Raw genomic sequence first — 21,247 nt, forward strand, 5'->3', positions numbered from 1 at the left:
TGTTCATGCAGAAATTGTGAATCGATGTATGTTTGGTTGTGTATTTTGCCAACAATAAATAAATAAATAAATAAATAATATTTAAAAAAATGTGCATGTTCTCCCAGGTGCTATGGTAGCATAGTGCCTAAGGCACTTCACTGCTAACCAGAAGGCTGGCGGGTCAAACCGACCGGCCACTTCTCGGAAGAAAGGTTAGGCAATCTACTTCCGTAGTGACACTGCCTCGGAAACCCAAGGAGGGGTCGCTATGAGTCAGGTCTGACTTGATGGCACATAACAACAACAACAACACGTTCTCCTATATCATCTTCTTCTTCTCTTTTTAACTCAAGGAAATGATTGTAATAGTACAGATAAAAAATGGCAATGCTGAGATCCCCTGCCCACTACCAAGGGGCTCTCCTTTTGCCCCTCTTTAGCCCTTTTCCCACTCTTATATCCTCCTCTCATTACCTCACTCTAGCTGTCCAACCCTGTTGCTGTGCAGTTGATTCTAACTCATGGTGACCCTGTTGGACAGAGTAGAACTGTCCCACAGTGTTTTGAAGACTGTGAACTTCATGGAAACAGAATGCCACATCTTTCTTCTGTGGAGCAGCTGGTGGGTTCGAACCACTGACCTTTAGGTTAGCAGCCAAGCACTGTACCACTGCACCACCAGGGCTCCTTTCCAGTTGTCCAGGAAGGGCTTATTCGGGAGAGGAGGGAAGCACCTTTGCTGGCCACTTCCCTTTCTTTGTCTGGGGCTACTCTAGGAGGGGTCAGTCAGCTTGGCAGCAGCAGGAGACATAGAAAGAAAGGAAGAAAGGAAATTCCTGCCAGCTGCCAGGAAAGAGATTGTCTCCTGGAAATGCCATCACCCCAGTCCCAGGTCCTGGAGAAGTTCAGTATAGTTGGGGTGGGTGGTGCAGTCATCCTTTGCCTCTGTTCACCTGAGCATCACCCCCACTCCATGTCATAAATTTGGCTCCTCCTCTAGTTGTGATACTCACATGATACCTTGGGCAGGGTACTAAACCATCTGGGACCCACTTTTGACATTTATAGCTTTCATAGTGATCTGAACACTTACCATGGCTCAGGTCCTGTGCCAGCTACACAGGAAGCCCCCACTCTCTGTCTAACATCCCTTCCCCAACTCAAACAAATGGGAGACTTAGCAATGGCAATTACAGTAAGTTGCTAATGGTAGACTCTTGGTGGTGTCCATTGTAAAACTCTAAACTTTGCAGTATGTTTGAAGAGTTTGATAATAATATGCTTGAGGAAAATGATATATTTTTCTCTACGAAGTGTTTAATGGGTGAATACTTGAGGCATTGCCATCAAAGTTAAGAACAGGAAACCACTGTTATTTAACACGGGAGGAGCTCTGGTGGTGTAGTGCCTAAGGCACATGACTGCTAACCAGAAGGCTGGCGGTTCAAACCCACCAGCCACTCCACGGAAGGAAGGTTGGGCAATCTACTTCCGTAGTGATATCACCTCAGAAACCCAAGAAGGGGTCGCTATGAGTTGGATTCAACTCAATGGCAGTGAGGTTTTTTTTTTTTTTTTTATTATTTGACACTTTCCTAGAGGTGCTAGTCAATGCAATTAGGATAAAAAAAGATACTAGAGTATAAAAATTATAAATAAGGAGATAAAATTACCACTGCTTGCTGATAAGATAGTAACCTTAAGAAATCCAAGAAAAACCACTGAAAAACTACTATAAACAATTAGTGAATTTAGTCATCTGGCAGGATAAACGAATAATGTACAAAACTCAATGGCTTTTAAATATACAAACAACAACGAACTAGAAGATATAATGGAAAAGGACTCCATTTACAATAGCCACAAAAAGATAAATACTAAGAATACATGTAAAAAGAAATGCATAACATCTATGTGAAGAAAAATTCAACATACTATTGTTATCGTTACACGCTGTTGAATCGATTTTGACTCATAGCAACTCCATGTGACAGAGTAAAACTGTCCCACAGGGTTTTCTTGGCTGTAATTTTTTTTTAAAATTGTGATTTGGGTGAAACTTTACAGAGCAAATTCACTTTCCATACAGCAGCTCACACACACTTTGTCTCATGACTTTGACTGCAATTTCCCACAATGCAACGGCTCCCCTCCCACTTCCTTCTCATAGTTACCTCTTCTCTGTGTCCTCTCTCCCATGCACTCCTGCCCCCCGAGCCATCTCCCTATGCATACACAGCCCTTCTATTCTCCCATGATTGATCTCTCCAAAGAGTGTATCTGCCTAATGTAGATATTCAGCACACATGCTTGTCTTTTGTTTGGCTAGAAGCCACAGGAGTGTGTTCAATTCCAGACCTGAAGGGCAGCTAGGGGCCATAGTCTCAGTGGTTCCACCAGGCCCTATCAGATGAGCAAACCTGGTCTTTTTTATTTTTGATAATTTAAAGTTTTATTTCACATTGTTCTCCCTCTCTATACAAGATCTCCTGTATTGATCTCTCTCTGAGTGGTTGACAGTGGTGGCTGGGGACCATCTAGTTCTTCTGGTCTCATAGTTGTATAGGCTGAGGATCACATGCTGTACCAGTTGCTTGGATTAATTGTTTCCAATTAGTTTGGTTTTCTTCATTCTTCTTTGCTCTGGATGAGGAGAGACTCATCGTTGCATATAGATGGCTGCTTGCAAGCTTTATTTATTTTTTTTTTTAGTGTATCTACCTCAGGGAAATTTTCAACTCATATACCTGTCTATTGTTGGCTGGAAGCTACAGGCGTGGGTTCAATTCCAGACCTAAGGGGCAGCTAGGGGCCATAGTCTCAGGGTTCCACCAGGATCTATCGGACCAGCAAAACTAGTCCCCTCTTTTTTTTTTTTTTTCTCCAAATGATTTTGAGTTTTGTTCCACATTGTTCTCCCTCTCTATCCAGGATCTCCTTCATAGATCCTCTTCCAAGTGATTGACATTGGTAGCTGGGCACCATCTAGTTCTTCTGGTCTCATAGTTGTATAGGCTGAAGATCGGATGGTGTACCAGTCGCTAGGACTAATTGTTTCCATGAATTTTTGGTTTTCTTCATTCTTCTTTGCTCTGGACGAGGAGAGACTCATTGTTGTATCTAGATGGCAGCTTGCAAGCTTTTAAGACCTTAGTCGCTACTCGCCAAAGCAGGAGGTGGAACAATGTTTTGTGTACTATGTTATGCCAATTGAGCTTGATGTCCCCTGCTGCTTGCAAGCTTTTAAGATCCCAGTTGCTACTTACCAAAGTAGGATGTGGAACAATGTTTTTGTGTAGCATGTTATGCCAATTCAGCTTGATGTCCCTGCAACCATGGTCCAAAGCCCACAAGTCCAACTACTCGCTCCCTCCAGGTAGCTGGCTGTGGTCAAGAAGTAACTACAACCTTGTTCCTTGTCAGCTCTACTATATACCTGGACATTCTTACAGAACATACAAATACACTTATAGAATCATTGTCTGCCAAACCAATACATGTTCTTGGGCACACTCTCCCCACTGCACAGACATACCTAATAGTTCATCGGTTGTAATCTTTATGGGAGCAGATCACTAGGTCTTTTCCCGTGGAACTGAGCACTTCATCATTTGTGCTACCAGGGCTCTTTAACACACTTCTGTTGTTGTTGTTGTTATGTGCCGTCGAGTCGGCCTCGACTCATAGCGACCCCTCCTTGGGTTTCCGAGGCAGTATCACTACGGAAGTAGGATTGCCCAACCTTCCTTCCAAGGAGTGGCTGGTGGGTTTGAACCGCCAGCCTTCTGGTTAGCAGTCAAGTGCTTTAGCCACTATGCTACCAGAGCTCCTAACACACTTCTAAAGGCTACAAAAGAAAACTAGAGCAAGTAAACTATGTTCATGGACAGTTAGACTCTGCACCATACAGTTATCCATTCTTTGTAATTTAATCTATAAATTAAACACAATTCCCTTAAAAGATGGAGATTGGCACAGGACTGGACAATGTTTCATTCTGCTGTGCAAAGGATCACTATAAGTTTGAAACAACTTGATGACACCTAACAACCTTAAAAGATAACAAAAGTTTGTTTGTTTTTATGTCTATGTAAATAAATTCTAAATACTAAAATGAACAATCAAGAAGAAACATGGAACTTCTGAGAAAAGATAATAATGAATGATGACTAGCCTGGTAAAGCCTTAGTAACACTGCATTGTGCTACTGGTACATGAATAGAGAGACAGACCAATAGGAAAACAGAGTCAATAAATAAACCCAAATACATACAGAAATATAGTGTGTAACAAAGACTGCATCTTAAATCAGTGAAAGATGGATTACTTACTAAGTGATATTAAGAAAATTGAGTTATTGTTGCCTTCAAGTTGGTTCCAACTCAAAGTGACCCCGTCTACAACAGAACAAAATGCTGCCCAGTCTTGAGTCTCTCCTGATCCTAAATTGTAACCTGCTACTTCCCTAATAAATCTCATACTCATGAGTATTGTGTGTGAGTTCTGTGTAGCCATTCAACAAATTGTTGAACTCAGCAGAGAAGCTGAGAGTACTATGGAAGGGATGGCTAGTGTCAGAACTGGTAAACAGGAGAGAAGGTGTATCTGACTTTCCCCCTCATAGGAATCAGCTTTGGGCTGATGAATATTGATTCTCCTTTCCCTTGTGAAGTTAGAGGAGATCAGACACCTCTGCCACACCATTTTCACATGCACCATCCTCACAATCGTTGCTATGTTTGAACCCACTGTTGTACAGTGTGTTAATTCACCTTGTTGAAGGTTTTCCTTTTTTTTGATGACCCTCTACTTTAATGATGTCCTTTTCTAGGGACTGATCCCTCCTGACAACATGTCCAAATACATAAGATGAAGCCTCGCCATCCTCACTTCTAAGGAGCATTCAGGTTGTTCTTCTAAGACAGATGTGGTACTCTTCTGGCAGTTCTTGGTATATTCAATATTCTTCCCCACACCGTAACTCAAATACATTAATTCTTCTTCAGTCTTCCTTATTCATCGTCCAACATTCACATGCATATAAGGTGATTGAAAAGACTATGGCTTGGATCAAAGCCAAAAACTAAATTCAATGCTGTCGAGTTGGTTCCAATTCATAATGACCCCTCCTTGGGTTTCCAAGGTGGTATCTCTATGGAAGTAGATTGCCCAGTCTTCTTTCTGAGGAGTGGCTGGTGGATTTGAACCTCCAGCCTTCTGGTTAGCAGGCAAATGCCTTAGGCACTACACCACCAGATCAGGCTCACCTTATTCCTCAAGGCGATTTATTTTCTTCTTAACACTTAAAGAGGTTTTTTGCAGCAGATTTGCCCAATGAAATACATCATTTGATTTCTTTTCTTTTTTTTTAAATTGTGATTTGGGTAAGAATTTACAGAGCAAATTCACTTTCCATACAGCAATTCACATACACTTTGTCTCCTGACGTTGACCACAATTTACCACAAGGCAACAGCTCCCCTCCCACTTCCTCCTGATAGTTACCTCTTCCCTGTGTCCATCCCTCCATGTACTCCTGCCCCCTGAGCTGTCTCCCTGTGCATAAGCAGCCCCTCTTTCTCCCATGATTGTTCTTTCCAAGGAATGTATCTACCTCAGGTAAATGTTCAACTCATATGCCTGTCTTTTGTTTGGCTGGAAGCTACAGGTCTGGGTTCAATTCCATGGCTAGGGGCCATAGTCTCAGTAGTTCCACCAGGTGCTATCGGACCAGCAAACCTGGTCCCTCCCCTTTTTTTTCTCCAAATGATTTTGAGTTTTGTTCCACATTGTTCTCCCTATCCAGAATCTCCTACATAGATCCCACTCCAAGTGGTTGATAGTGGTAGCCGTGCATCATCTAGTTCTTCTGGTCTCATAGTCATATAGGCTGCAGATTTGATGGCGTACCAGTCACTAGGACTAATTGTTTCCATGAATTTTTGGTTTTCTTCATTCTTCTTTGCTCTGGACAAGGAGAGATCCATTGTTGCATCTAGATGGCAGCTTGCAAGCTTTTAAGATCCCAGTTGCTACTCACCAAAGTAGGAAGCGGAACAATGTTTTATGTAGTATGTTATGCCAATTGAGCTCGATGTCCCCTCTGACTATGGTTCCGAGCCCACAGGTTCAACTACTAGGTCCCTCTGGGTAGCTGGCTGTGACCAAGCAGTGACCACAACCTTGTCCCTTGTCAGCTCTACTATACACCTGGGAATTCAGATCATACACATAAACTTATAGGACCATTGTCTGCCAACCCTATACATGGTCTTAGGTACACTCCCCGCTTCATAAACATACCCATTAGTTCAGCCTGTCCACCCATCTATCCACCTGTATACCCATGTTTGCCTTCACTGACAATGCAGTACTGTATGTGCAAAAGGGTTCATCTTTGTTGTCTGTACTGCCCATGTACCTCTCTATGTCTTTCTCTTCCTCAATGCCACCATATTGATCACTCTCATTTGGTACATTGCCCTTCTCTTCACCCAAATCAATACTTATCTCTATCTATCTAACAGGGTTCCATCCCCTCCCCTCCCACCCCTGGTAACCAACAAAGAAAATTTCCTTCCATAGATAAACCTTTCCTTGACTTTTACAATAACGGACTAATACAATATTTGTTCTTTTGTAATTGACTTATTTCACTTAGCATAATGTCCTCCAAGTTCATCCATGTTTTGTGGTGTTTTGCAGATTCTACATTATTCTTTAGCATTGCATAGTATTCCAATGTGTGTATGTACCATAGTTTGGTTATCAATTCCTCAGGTGATGGACACCAAGGTTGTTTCCATCTTTTGGCTATTGTAAATAATGCTGTGATGAACATGGGTATGCATATGTCTGTCCTTGTCATGACTCTCACTTCTTTAGGATATATACCTAGTAATGGAATAGCTGAGTTGAATGGTATTTCTAATTCCAACTTTTGAAGGAATTGCCATACTGCTTTCCACAGTGGTTAAACCACTTAACAGTCCCACCAGCAGTGTATGAGAGTCCCAATCTCTCCACCTTCCTCATCAGCATTTGTTATTTTGTGTCTTGTTGAACTTTGCTACTAGTGCTGGAGCAAGATGGTATCTCATTGTTGTTTTGAATTGCATCTCTTTAATAGCTAATGATCGTGAGCATTTCTTTATGTTTGTTGGTCGCTTGAATATCCTTGGTGAAGTGTTTATTCATGTCTTCTGCTCATTTTTTAATTGGATTTTTTGTCTTTTTGTTATTGAGGTGTTGGAGTTTTCTATAAATTCTAGAGATGTCCCTTGTCAGATATGTCATTACTAAATATATTTTCCCATTCTGTATGTTCTCTTCTCACTCTTTTGGAGAAGTCTTTGGAGGCACATAAAAATTTAATTTTTAGAAGGTCCCAATCATCTGGTTTCTCTTCTGCTCTTTGTGCATTTTGAGTTATGCTTGATAGTCTATTTATGCCAATATATTATGGCCTCTAAATTTGCCCCTAGTTTTTCCTTGAGGAACTGTATAGTTTTAGGTTTCACATTTAAGTCTTTGATCCACCTGGAGTTCGTTTTTGTGTATGGTGTGAGGTACAGATCTTGTTTCATTTTTCTGCAAATGGATCTCCAGTTTTGCCAACACCATTTATGAAATCAGTTTGATTTCCTGACTGCTGTTTCCATGGGTGTTGTGGTGCAGTGAATTACTTGGTATGGCTCTTCTAGCATGGCTTTGTGACTCCCACCAGATGACTGGGTGGGATATGTAAATGTGAGGCGCTTTGTGGCCCACCAAAGGGATTGGACAGCTTGCTAATAATGTAAATAAAGTACATGACACTCTTGTAGGGGTGAGACCATGGAAATAAGGTGTATAGAGCTCCTACATGGGAATTGGTCAGTTTTAACATTCACTACTCTTAAAATGAGCCATCCCAGAGGTGGAAAAGGGAGGATCTCACAACCATCAAGAAAGAAATAGGAGTAGAATGTAGCCTTGGGTCTGAAATCCCTGTGCTGGACCTCTTGGCAGAGAGATGGTGGCAGCAGAGGCAGCAGAACCAAGGGACCTGTGTGAGACTGAGTGGTGGGCTTGCTAGCCCACAGAGTGAGAAATCTGCATGATTTCAGGAAGAAGCCTTGCTGGCAAAGTGGGGTGCACCTATTGACAGAGGTAAAAGAGCTTTGTAACACTTGCCGGAGCAGGGCAGAGGCCAGGCTGAGACGGCAAGGATGAAAGAGGCATGCCTTTGGGCATGACCAAGGGGAGGCTGTCCTGATTGAAGAACTGTATCCTAAGCGTTCTTGAACCTGAATTATAACCTGTTATGTATCTAATAAATTCCAAAATCATGAGTATTGTCTGTGAGTTCTGTGTGGCCATTGCAATGAATTATTGAAACCAGCAGAGAAATAGAGAGTGCCTTGGGAAGGATGATTGTTGTCAGAATTGTTAAACAGGTTGAAGGGCGGCAGCATGTCTGACCTGCACCTCATGGGAACCAGCCTTGGGCTGTTGATGTTATTCTCTATCCTCTTTCCCCCTTGTGAAGTTAGAGGAGGTCGGAGGAAGCTGACTCCACACCCTTTTTGCAGGTGTTGATTGTGGATACAAATAAAATGAAATCCTTGACAACTTCACTATTTTCTCCATTCATCATGATATTGTGTATTGATCCAATTGTGAAGAATTTTGTTTTCTTTATGTTGAGGTGTAATCCATCTGAAGGCTGCAGTCTTTGATTTTCAACAGTAAGTGCTTCAAATACTCTTCCCTTTCAGCATGCAAAGCTGTATCATCTGCATATTGCAGGTTTTAATGAGTCTTCCTCCAAACCTGTTGCCACGTTCTTCTTCATATAACCTAGCTTCTGGGATTATTTACTCAGCATGCAGATTGAATAAGTATGGGTAAGGATACAACCTTGACACACATCTTTCCTGATTTTAAGCCATGCGGTATCCCTTTGTTCTGTTCGAAAGACAACCTCCTGGTCTATATATTTTCCTCATGAGCACAATGAAATGTTCTGGAATTCCCATTCTTCACAATGCTATCCATCATCTTTTTGTGATCCACACAGTCAAATGCCTTTGCATAGTCAATAAAACACAGGTAAACATTTTTCTGGTATTCTTTGCTTTCAGCCAAGATCCATGTGGCATCAGCAATGATATAGCTCACACCATGTCCTCTTCTGAAGCCAGCCTGAATTCCTGGCAGCTCCTGTCAATATAGTGCTGCAATGGTTTTTAAATTATCTTCAGCAAAATTTTACTTGAGTCTGATATTAATGATATTGTTCAATAATTCCCACATTCTGTTGGAACACCTTTTTTTGGAATGGGCATAAATATAGATCCCTTCTGGATGGTAGGCCAGGTAGCTGTTTTCCAAATGTCTGGGCATAAACGAGTGAGCTCCTTCAGTGCAGCATTCATTTGCTGAAACATCTCAGTGGGTATTCCATCTATTCCTAGAGACCTATTTTTCACCAATGCCTTCAGTGCAGCTTGGACTTCTTCCTTCAATACCATTGGTTCTTGATCTTATGTTACCTTTTGAAATGGTTGAACATCGACCAATTCTTTTTGGTACACTGACTCTGTGTATTCCTTCCATCTTCTATTGAAGCTTCCTGCATGGTTCAATATTTTGCCCATAGAAACTTTCAACATGGCAACTCAAGGCTTGAATTTTTTCTTTAGTTCTTTCAGCTTGAGAAATACCAACCATGTTCTTCCCTTTTGGTTTTCTTAATTTCAGATCTTTGCACATTTCATTATAATACTTTGTCTTCTTGAGGTGCCCTTTGAAATCTGTTCAGTTCTTTTACATTATCATTTCTTCCATTCACTTTAGCTCCTATCCATTCCAAAGAAAGTTTCAGAGTCTCTTGTGAAATCTGTTTTGGTATTTTCTTCCTTTCTTATTGTCTTTTCTTTTCTTTTTTTTTTAATGACTTCTTGCTTTCTTCATGTATGATGTTCTTAATGTCATCCCACAACTCGTTTGGTTTTCGCTCATTGGTGTTCAATAAGTCCCATCTGTTCTTTAGATGGTCTCTAAATTCAGGTGGGATATAATCAAGGTTGCAGTTCAGTACTTGTGGACTTGTTTTTAATTTTCTTCAGCTTCAACTTGAAATTGCCTATGAGCAATTGAAGGTCTGTTCCACAGTTAGCTCCTGGTCTGGTTTTGACTGAAGATATTGAGCTTCTCCTTTGCCTCTTTCCACAGATGTAGTTGATTTGATTCCTATGTATTCCATCTGGAGAGGTTCAGGTATATAGCCACCATTTATGTTGTTGAAAAAGGTATTCGCAATGAATAAGTCATTGGTCTTGCAAAATTCTATCTCCAGAATAATTTCTATCACCAAGGCCATATTTTCCAGTTGCCGATGGTTCTTCATTTCCAACTTTTGCATTCCAATTATCAGTAATTATCAATACATCTTGATTGTATGTTGGTCAATTTCAGATTCCAGAAGTTGGTAAAAAATTTCCATTTTCTCATCTTTGGTTGGTGTGTAAATTTGAATAATAGTAATATTAACAGCTTTTCCTTGTACCAAACCAAAAACCAAACTCACTGCCATTGACTTGATTCCAATTCATAGCAACTCCCACTGGGTTTCCAAGGCTGTAAATTTTTATGGAAGCAGCCCACTCAATCTTTCTCCCTTAGAGTGGGTGGGTTTGAACTGCCAATTGTCTGGTTAGCAGCCACATGCCTTAACCACTACACCACCAGAGCTCCCTAGTTTTCCTAAGTGTATGGATATTACTATCACTGACAGCATTGCACTTCAGGATAGATCTTCAAATGTTCTTTTTGATGATGAATATGACACCATTCTTCTTCAATTTGTCATTCCCAGCATAGTAGACCAAATGATTGTCCAATTCAAAATGGCCCATACCAGTCTATTTCAGCTCACTAATGCCTAGGATATTGATCTTTATGTGTTGCATTCCATTTTTGACAAATTCTACTTTTCCTAGATTCATATTTTGCACATTCCACATTCTTATTATTAATAGATGCCCACTGTTGTTTCTTTCCATTTTGAGTCATGCCACATCAGTAAATGAAGGTCCAGAAAACTTTACTCCAACCACATCATTAAGGTCAACTCCACTTTGAGGAGGCCGCTCTTCCCCAGTCATATTCTGAGTACCTTACAACCTGAGGAGCTCATCTGCTGACATGATATCAGACAATGTTTCACTGCTATTCACAAAGTTTTCAGTGGCCAATTTTTTCAGAAGTGAACTGCCCTGTCCTTTTTCTTAGTCTCTCTTAGTCTGGAAGCTCTCCTGAAACCTGTCCACCACGGGTGACCCTGTCGGTATTTGAAATACTGGTGGCATTGCTTCCAGTATCACAGCAACATATGTTAAGTCAGTGCAGACAACAAACGAGTGGTGGACTTCATACTTTACGCCAAGGAAATTCCAAATGTCTCAAAAATTTAAATATAAAAATGAAATTATTAAATTACTGGGAGACCTGGTGGGAAGATTCTATTACAACCTCAGAGACAATAAGTCTTTCCAACTATGGCTCAAGATCCAGAAGCCAGGAAAAGAAGATTGGTAAATTAATTCCACTGCCGTAAAGGTGATTCCAAGTCATGTGACTGTATAGGACAGAGCAGAACTGCTGAAAGAGTTTGAAGGTTTTACATGTTTACAGAAGTAGACTGCCACATTTTTTTCCTGTGAAGCAGCTGGTGGGTTTGAACAGCTGATCTATGGTTAGCAGTTGAGCACTTAACCACTGTGCCACCAAGACTCTATTATTGGTAAATTATACTACTTGAAATTTAAAAGAAGAAATCTGCTTTGCAGAAAACATCGTAAGAAAAAGGATCCAGTAAAATTACAGGCAAAAGATATGGATAGATAATTCATACAAAAAGGAAATGCAATAGATCTTAAACATATAAAGAGATTTTCAATGTCATTTTTAATTGAAATGCTAATTAAAACTACTCTGAGTTTTCCACCTTTCAACTTGAAAAAAAGTTTCATAGCACTTCATCTTCAAGGGAATAAGAAAAGAGGCACACATATACATTGCTGTAAAGGTGTCCTGGTGGTGCAATGGTTAAGCGCTCAGCTGCTAACTGAAAGGTCAGGGGTTATAACCCACAAGTGACTCATGAGAGAAAAGACCTAGCAATCTGCACCTGTAAATTACAGCCTAGGAAACCTTATGGGACACATCTACTCTGCACATAGGGTCACTATGAGTTGGAAATCATCTTGACAGCATATAACAACAAAACAACATACATTGCTGGTGAGACTGTAAACTGTTATAACTTCAATCGAAGACAATTTTGTTAATATCCTTAAAAATTTCCAAAGGACATAGCTTCCTCTTTCCCTCATATGAATTTTTAAACTAATGTATATCTGTGTCTAACAAAACACATATTTTAAGTGTATAGCTTGATGAATTTATATCTCTATCAATATATTCTCATGTTACTGCCACCATGCTTAATATATAGGAAATTTCCATCATCCCAAAAAGTTTCCCAAATGTCACCACAGATCAATTTTGCCTGCTTTTGAACTTCAAATAAGTGTAATCATACATATAGTATATACTATTTTGTATCTGGCTTCTTTTGTTCAACATGTTTTAAAGAGTCATCATGTTATTATGTGGATTAGTAGTCTATTCTTTCTTATTGCTGTGCACTATTCCATTTTATGAATCTGCCACAATATATTTATCCTGCTGAAGGATGTCTGGATTGCTTCTAGTTTGGGCTATTAGGAGTAAAGCTGCTGTGAACATTATTATACAAGTCTTTTTTGTGAGTATATGTATTCATCTCTCTTAGGTATCAAGGTACAAGCAGAATTGCTTAGTCATGTTGTTGTTGTTGTTATTTGCCATCAAGTCGGCCGGACTCATAGCGACCCCTCCTTGGGTTTCCGAGGCAGTATCACTACAGAAGTAGGAATGCCCAACCTTCCTTCCGAGGAGTGGCTGGTGGGTTTGAACTGCCAGCCTTCTGGTTAGCAGTCAAGTGCCTTAGGCACCAGGGTAGGCATATGTTTAACTTTATTATACACACTACTGAACAGTTTCTAAAGTGGCTATAACATTTCCACTACCACCAGCAGTATGTGAGGGTTTCAGTTGCTCCTCATCCTCATTAACACTTGATACTGTCAGTTTTGTAATTTGGCCATTTTAGGGGGTAAATTGTAGTTACTCATGGCTTTAATTTGCATTCTCCTGGTGAGTAGTGACAGGCAAAAATATAGACAATTCACACAAAAAAAGAAATGCAAATAGATCTTAAATATATAAATAAACTTTCAATCTCATTATTAATAAAAATGATAATTGAAACTACTCTGATAAAGTAGCACTTTTCACAGGCTTATTGGTCATTTGAATATCCTCTTTGGCACAGTGCCTGTCCAAGTCTTTCATGCACTTTTAAATCTGGTTATATATTATGAATACTATCCTTTGTCAGCTATGTTTATTGCAAATATTTTCTTCCCGTCTGTGGCTTATCTTTTCACTTTTTAAATGATATCTATGATGAAGCCAGGAGCTCTGGTAGTGTAGTGCCTAGAGCACTTGACTGCTAACCAGAAGGCTGGTGGTTCAAACCGACCAGCCACTCCTCAGAAGGAAGGTGGGGCAATCTACTTCCATAGTGATACTGCCTCAGAAACCCAAGGAGTGGTCGCTATGAGTCGAGTCTGACTCGATGGCAAACAACAACAACATGATGAAGCCAATTTATTAATTTTGATAAACCCAATTTATAAATTGTTTTTATAATTATTGCTTTTTATGTCCTGTTGAGGAGCTCTGGTGGTGCAGTGGTTAAGGCATTCAGCTGCCAACCAAAATGTTGCCGGTTCAAATCCACCAGCCGCTTTGTGGGAGAAAGTTGAGACAGTCTGCTTCTATAAGGATTTACAGCCTTGGAAACCCTATGGGGCAGTTCTACTCTGTCCTGTAGGGTCTCTATGAATCAGAATCAAGTCAATGACAGTGAGTTCGTGTTACTGGGTGCCCTGTTAGGCAATATTTGTCTACTATAATTTCAGGAAGAGCTCTGGTAGCGTAGTGCCTAAGGCATTTGACTGTTAACCAGAAGGCTGGTGGTTCAAACTCACTAGCCACTTCTTGGAAGGAAGATTGGACAATCTACTTCTGTAGTGATATCGCCTCGGAAACCCAAGGAGGGGTCCCTATGAGTCAGATCCAACTCAACAGCAGTGAGTTTGGTGGGGTTTTTTGGGTATAATTTTAGGAAGAAATTCTCTTTTTATTTTTTTCCTCCCTGAAAAAAAACACATACCTCTTGAACCATTAGTTCAACTTCTAGGAGTTTATTCTACAGACAAACCTATACGTCTGTAAAATAGGCACATCCACATTACTCTCTCATTTGTGATAATGAAAAACAAAAACAAAAAACCCCAAAAACCCAAATTCATTGCCATCGAGTTGGACCCAACTCATAGCGACCCCTCCTTGGGTTTCCGAGGCAGTAGCACTATGGAAGTAGATTGCCCCATCTTCCTTCCAAGGAGTGGCCAGTGGGTTTGAACCGCCACCTTTCTGGTTAGCAGTCAAACACCTTAGGCATTAAGCATTCCTCAACAAGATACAAAAAGCAATAATGAAATATTAGATAATTGAAATTAGATAATGAAAGCTTGGAAATCATCTAAATGCCCATTGATACCCTAAATGTGGCTGTCCATTATAAAATACATACAAACAAGCAAATACTGTGTAGCTGTAAAAATAGATAAGGATGTTCTTTCTGTATTTGATGTATGTGGAAAGATCTCTGAGATATATAATTACATGAAGAAAGCAAGGCAGAGAGAGAACAATGTAGATAGTGTGTTATCTTCTATGTAAAAAGAATATATATAGTATTCCAGGAAAGACAGTAGAGAAGCTGATAACGTCTCCTGGTAGAGGAACTGAATAATTGCAAGACAAGGGTGAGAGGTAGACTTTTCACTGTATGTCCTTTGATTGCTTCTGAGGTTTGAACTATGTGAAGATTTTGCTTATCTGAAAACAAATACTTATGCGTATATGATAAATTATTCTCAGTGGGTAGGATTTTGTGTTTGTGAATATTGGTGAGTAAGGGCAATCAGCGGGAGCTCTGGTGACCCATGGGTAAGGCATTTGGCTGTTAACCAGAAAGTCAGTGGTTCAACCCCACCAGCTTCTCCCTGGGAGGAAGATGAGGCAATCTACTTCCATAAAGATTTACAGCCTTGTAACCCTATGGGGGTCACTATGAGTTGGAATCAACTCAACGGTGTGGAGATTTTTTTTTTTTTTTTTTTTTTTTAAGGGCTGTCCAGGAGGAAGGAAGAACTGGAGAAAGGGGTGGAGGAGGGAAAGTCACTTGTAAACTCCCAAGTGCCTGGGGACAGTGAGGGCACTTTACAAACCTTTGCCTGGGGTCTCATCAAATGGCATTCTAACCAGTGAGGGCATTTTACTGTCCAGGGGTAAGCCCTCTCTGGACAGACTGAAGCACCGCACCTCCGGGGAAGTGCTGTGTTGAGGCACTTAATCCACCACCGAACCAGTTGCTGTCTAGTCAATTCCAACTCATGGCAACTCCACGTGTGTCAGAGTGGGACTGTGCTCCCCAGAGTTTCCAGTGGCTGATTTTCCACAAGGAGATCTCTAGGCCTTTCTTTTCAGGCACCTCTGGATGAACTCAAACCTCCAACCTTGCAGTTAGCAGCTGAGTGCATTAACTGTTTGCCTCATCCAGTTTGCAATATCCACTTAATCTACACCATGTCATTTAAACCTTACTCTAATCCCAAGATTAGAATTTTAGGTTTTAAAAATTATGTTGATTGGACACAGGAGGAAAGTGAAGTTCTAAGAGAGGTTAAGTAACCTGTCTAAAGTCACATAGACTTTAAGTAGTCTAACTGGACCCAGGACTGCATAACCTTAATCCTTTGTGTTCTTCTCTCAAGGGTCCTGTAAGACCAGGGTGGAAAGGGTTAAGCACCCACAAGTAAACTCCCTGGCTCTTCCCTGGCTCTCCCTGTGTGGCCCCTCCCTCTTCTACCCAGGTTTCTGGCTGGCCTCGGGCCCCATCCACACCCCCATCCGCCTCCCCGCCTGTCCGATTGCAGGAAGGAGGCACAGATGGCAGGCGAGGATGAGGCCCCCAGCCAGGCTCACCCAGCTGTCGCTTTGGAGAGCCCCATGCATCTCCTCCTCCTCCTCTTCCCTTGAACAATTGGGATCCAGCCAGCCTGGCCCCAGCTGTTCGCTCTCCCTGGTCCAAGGCTCCTATAGATCCAAGATTTTCAGGCCTTTGTCTCCAGGGGGTGAGAAACACACACTCCTCCCAGAATGTCAGAGCTGGACAAGGCCTCAGAGGACAATGGGTCCAACATTGCATTTCACAGATGGGGAAACTGAAGCCCAGAAAGGACAAGGGACTTCTCCAAGGTCACAAAGAACTAGATAGGCAGAGAAGTCAGGCTTCCTGCCTGTCAGTGAAGCCTGGGTTTTCAGGGTGCCCCTTTGGGGCAAGGAAGTAATCAAGGTGATTCCCTGCCCCCTCATCTCCAGCTTCAGCCAGAGCAGTTCTGCTTGTCCACATTTTATACAAGGATATTCTGCTTGAGGTTTTATTTCAGGCGTCCTTAGCTGGGTCCAGGGTCCCTGGGTGGTGCAAAAGATTAGCATGTTCAGCTTCTAACTGAAAGGCTGGAAGTTTGGGTTCACTCATAGACACCTCAGAAAAAGGCCTGGAGTTCTACTCCTGAAAAATGAGCCTATGGAGCACAGTTTTACTAACAAACATGGGGGTCACTATGAGTTGCAATTGACTCAATGGCAAGTAGATTTCACCTGGGTCCACCGGCCCCTTCAGGAGGCCAGTAAGCTTGGATAGGAGAAAAAGTATGTCTTTATTTTTACTAATTTCTAACTGAAATGTAATATTTCCTTTAATTTTAAATGTAAGCAACAAACCCAAAGTAGGATCAGCTGAACCTATAATTTTTTCATCAACAGACATCACAGATATTTTCATATTATATTACTGTATTACTGCTATCTCAAGATATTGTTAACACTCATCACTACTTGGAAATTACAGTTGTTTCTAGACTCTCCACTTGATCATTTAATGCATTAATACAAAAGCACATATACTACTATATCACAATTCTGGTATACATTTTGATAACTATATTTCATTATAATTGGCCTCCTTTATAATTGTATTTATTTTATGGATCTGTTATGGATTGAAATGTAATCTCCCCAAAATATGCATCAACTTGGCTAAGCCATGATTTCCAGTATTATGTGGTTATCCTTCATTTCGTGATCTGATGTAATTATCCTCCATTTTATGTGTTGTAAATCCTAACCTGCATATGTTAGAGAGGAGCTCTGGTAGTATACTGCCTGAGACACTTGACTGCTAATTAGAAGGCTGGTGGTTCAAACCCACCAGCCACTCCTTGGAAGGAAGGTTGGGCAATCTACTTCCACAGTGATACCACCTTGGAAACCCAAGGAAGGGTCACTATGAGTCGTATCTGACTCTATGGCAGTGAGTTTGGTTTGTTTTTGGTATATGTTAGAGAGGCAGGATTCATGTGAGGTGTATCTTGAGGCACAATCTTACAAGGCAATATGACTCAAGTCATACCCTTACTCAAGTCCCATCCTTATTTAAGTCACACCCTTACTCAAGTCACACCCTTGCTAGAGTCATATATTTTTTCTTACAAGAGTTAAAAGGAGAAAGAAGGGAGCAGAGAGAGAGGAACTTCACTACCACCAAGAAAGAAGAGATGGGAGCAGAGTGCATACTTTGGACCAAGGGTCCTTGTGCTGAGAACCTCCTAGACTTGGGGAAGACTGACACAAAGACAGATAGAGATCTCCAAGAAAAGCTGGGCCCACAGATTTTGAAAGGGAACAAGGTTCTTACCCCAGAGCCTAAAGAAAGAGAAAGCCTTCCCTTAGAGCTGGCACCCTGAATCGGACTTCTAGCCTCCTAAACTGTGAGAGAATAAATTTCTGTTTGTTAAAGCCATCTACTTGTGGCATTTCTTTTATAGCAGCACTAGATAAGTTAAAACAGTACTTAAAAACTTCATTCTGGAAGGGGTTCATGAGCTTCTCTGGACTGCCTGTAAAAAGTTAAGAACCTGTTTCACTTGAACAAAATGCTATAGTGTTAAAAGCTAAAGTTTGAAAACTTTTGTGCTATATCTGTTATTTCACAATATCAAGTCTGAACTCCCCTGCTTAGCGTGTGCGGGTGAGGAAGATACATCTGGGCCCAGCAGGTCAGGTTCATAGGATCCAGCAACACTCACAGACAGGCTCATTATATGCTAGACTGTCTTTCCAGGGCTTTCTGTTACCCCTCCCCGAATCCTCACAACAGCCTTAAGAAGCTGAGAGGAGCATTTCTTCCATTCTGCAGGTGAAGAAACTGAGGCACAGAACAGTTAAGTACCTTGTCCAAAGTACATGGCTGGTAAATGGTGGAGCCAGGATCTGAATCCAGGCTGCCAGATGCCAGAGCCTGTTAGTCTAGTCCCTGAGCATACTGCCTCCCTGGATGGGTGGGTGGAAGCCTCTTATGGAGAGTCCTGAAGGTGTTGCTGCTGCCTAGCTACTCCTCTTGGTGGAGGTGCGATGAGGCAGGGGATCCTGAAGGGTTTGCCATCTGATCCTCTGGTGCAGGGGCCTGTGAGAGCAGTGAGGTGTGGGCAGACTCTGGAGCTGAAACTTCAGTTCCGGTTTCAGCCCTGCTGCGAGCTAGCTGTGCAACCTTGACCAAATCCTTGCCCTCTCTAGCCCTCAGTGTCCCCATCTGTAAAATACAGGGCTCTAAGTACTGCTACTCCTGCCTTCCCCTTCCTGTGTAAAGACCCACTTGGAAACTTAGGCATGGGTTGCTTAGCAACTAAAATCAAGGCCTTGGCTGACTGGAACGCAAAGGGGGTAGGACAGATGAGCTCTAGGTGATGCTGATGCTATAGCTGTAGTGTAGTCTCTTATTTTAAGAGGCTGTGAACACTGTGATCAGTCCCTACCTCCCCCCCAAAAGATGACCTGGTGCTTTAAGGGAGTCTCTGGATGGTACAGTTAACTGGTTAACTCTCTCTGCTGCTAACCAAAAGACTGGTGATTAGAGTCCACCCAGAGGTGCCTTGGAAGAAAGGCCTGGTGATTTATTTCAAAAACTCTATGGAGCAAAATTCTAGTTTGATATCACACATGGGGACTGACAGCAACTGGTGGGTCCTTTAAGAGCCTTGGGATGGGTGTGGGGAGTAGGGAAGGCCATCTAGAAATAGAAATTGCCCTAAGGACCAAATCAGGCCTGGAGTTTCTCAGGCAAAGCAAACAGGCAGTCATTGTTCTGGAAGCTGTCATGAAAAAGGCCAGTGAAGAATGGTCTTGGCCAAAGCCTCAGGGGCTCATTGGCTCCCAGAGAGATATTCTGTTTCAAGTCAAGCCACCTTAGTCCCACTCCCCATGCCCCTCATGCACCCACCCTACATCATTTTATTCTCTGAAGTCTTGAGATTCCACGAATGTATGAAGAGTCAGGCTTCTTATGCTACACCTTAGACCTAACAGGGGAGCTCTCGTGGTGTAGCACCTAGGGCATTTGACTGTTAACCAGAAGGCTGGTGGTTCAAACCCACCAGCCACTCCTCAGAAGGAAGACTAGGCAGTCTACCGTAGTGATACTGTCTTGGAAACCCAAGGAAGGGTCGCTATGAGTCAGATCTGACTCAACAGCAGTGAGTTTGGTTTTTGGTTTAGACCTAACAGAAGAGGTAAATCTCTTTCTAGCTTCTCTTGAGGGGCTTAGGGATGGTTGCTTTGTGTGAACAGATATCCCCTGAGATATGAAATTCCATGATTGACAACACATTCCTTTGGATCTCAACAATCCAATCTCCATAATTCTCATCTTAAACCTCAACCAGACTGTAAATGTCCTTGATGAAGGAAAGCCACAGCCATCATCAACAACATCTCAGGAGATTGGATTTTGGGGTCTAAGAAGTGGCTGAGTGCAAGGATCCCCGGGAAGGGGCCATGAGGGCATCCAGGTGTGATGTGTAACTTTGTATAAGATGCATGTCCTTGCTGGGCTATGATTTGTCATGGGTAAAATGAAGTGCTTGAAATATGTGTTCTCTGGAGTCTCCTGTCTCTGGGACTGTATCAGTGGAAGACTGGAATCGGGGCCCTGGGGAGGTGGTCTCAGGGAGAGGGGTGGACTGTGAGAACTGTTTGGCCTTTGGCCTGCTCAGAGCACAGAGGTCCCTGGAGGCTGGGCCCAGCAAACCCTCAAACTCATGCCCACCTAATAGGCACATGCCTCGGATTTGAGCCAGCTGGATTTTAGTTTGCCTTGTCCCCACTTCCCCCCATCAACCTGGAGCTTATTATAAACTCATTGCTGTTGAGTTGATTCTGCCACATGGTGACCCCATGTGTTACAGAGTAAAACTGTGCACAGGGTTTTTCTTGGGTGATAATCTCTATGGAAGCATATGACAGGCCTTTCTTCTGCAGTGTGGCTAGGTGGGTTCAAACTGCCAACATTTAAGTTAGCAGTCAAGCACGAACCAACTGCATCACCTAGGGACCTGAAGCTTATGATACTGCTTATAATAAACCAAAAAAATCAAACCCACTGCCATCGAGTCCATTCCAACTCATAGCAACCCACATTGGGTTTCCAAGGTAGTAAATCTAAGATTGCCTTGTCTTCCTTCCATGGAGTGGCTGGTGGATTTGAACTGCCAACCTTTTGGTTAGCAGTCAAATGCCTTAGGCACTGTGCTACCAGAGCTCCTTACTGGCTGTAACAGAATATAATAAAAGCAATAGAACTTGGATTTACTGAGCACTGGTATGCCAGACACTGCAGTGAGCCTTCTCCATGCATCATCTCATTTACCCTTGGCAGAAAGCCAGCTCTAGATAAGCAGGGAGGCTAACTGCAGCAGTCCAGGACCAGGCTCCAAAGCAGGCTGAGGCCCTTCCCCAAGCCCCCTACCTCTGGGCACTCACCCTGGAATAGCCCCATCAGTCATGCTCCACTGGAGACTTTGCACCATTACCCATTCCCTTTTGGGCACAATGCCTAGGTTGTGGGTGCCTACCTCTCTAGGCAGGGTGGGGGCTCAAAGACTGCACTTGGCCAAGGAGACAGTAGCATGAAGGCCAAGGCCAA

At 42.1% G+C, this 21,247-nt stretch overlaps 1 protein-coding gene across 1 annotated transcript in view; it reads right to left on the reverse strand.

The window, feature by feature from the left end:
• Positions 1-21,247, reverse strand: part of CORO2B (coronin 2B) — a 110,922-nt gene that overhangs the window by 76,859 nt on the left and 12,816 nt on the right. The gene's annotated exons all lie outside the window — the stretch shown is intronic.

The sequence above is a fragment of the Orycteropus afer genome, unplaced genomic scaffold (genome assembly GCF_000298275.1).
Source record: "Orycteropus afer afer isolate SDZICR_OR568_19922 unplaced genomic scaffold, OryAfe1.0 scaffold00015, whole genome shotgun sequence".
NCBI lineage: Eukaryota > Metazoa > Chordata > Mammalia > Tubulidentata > Orycteropodidae > Orycteropus > Orycteropus afer.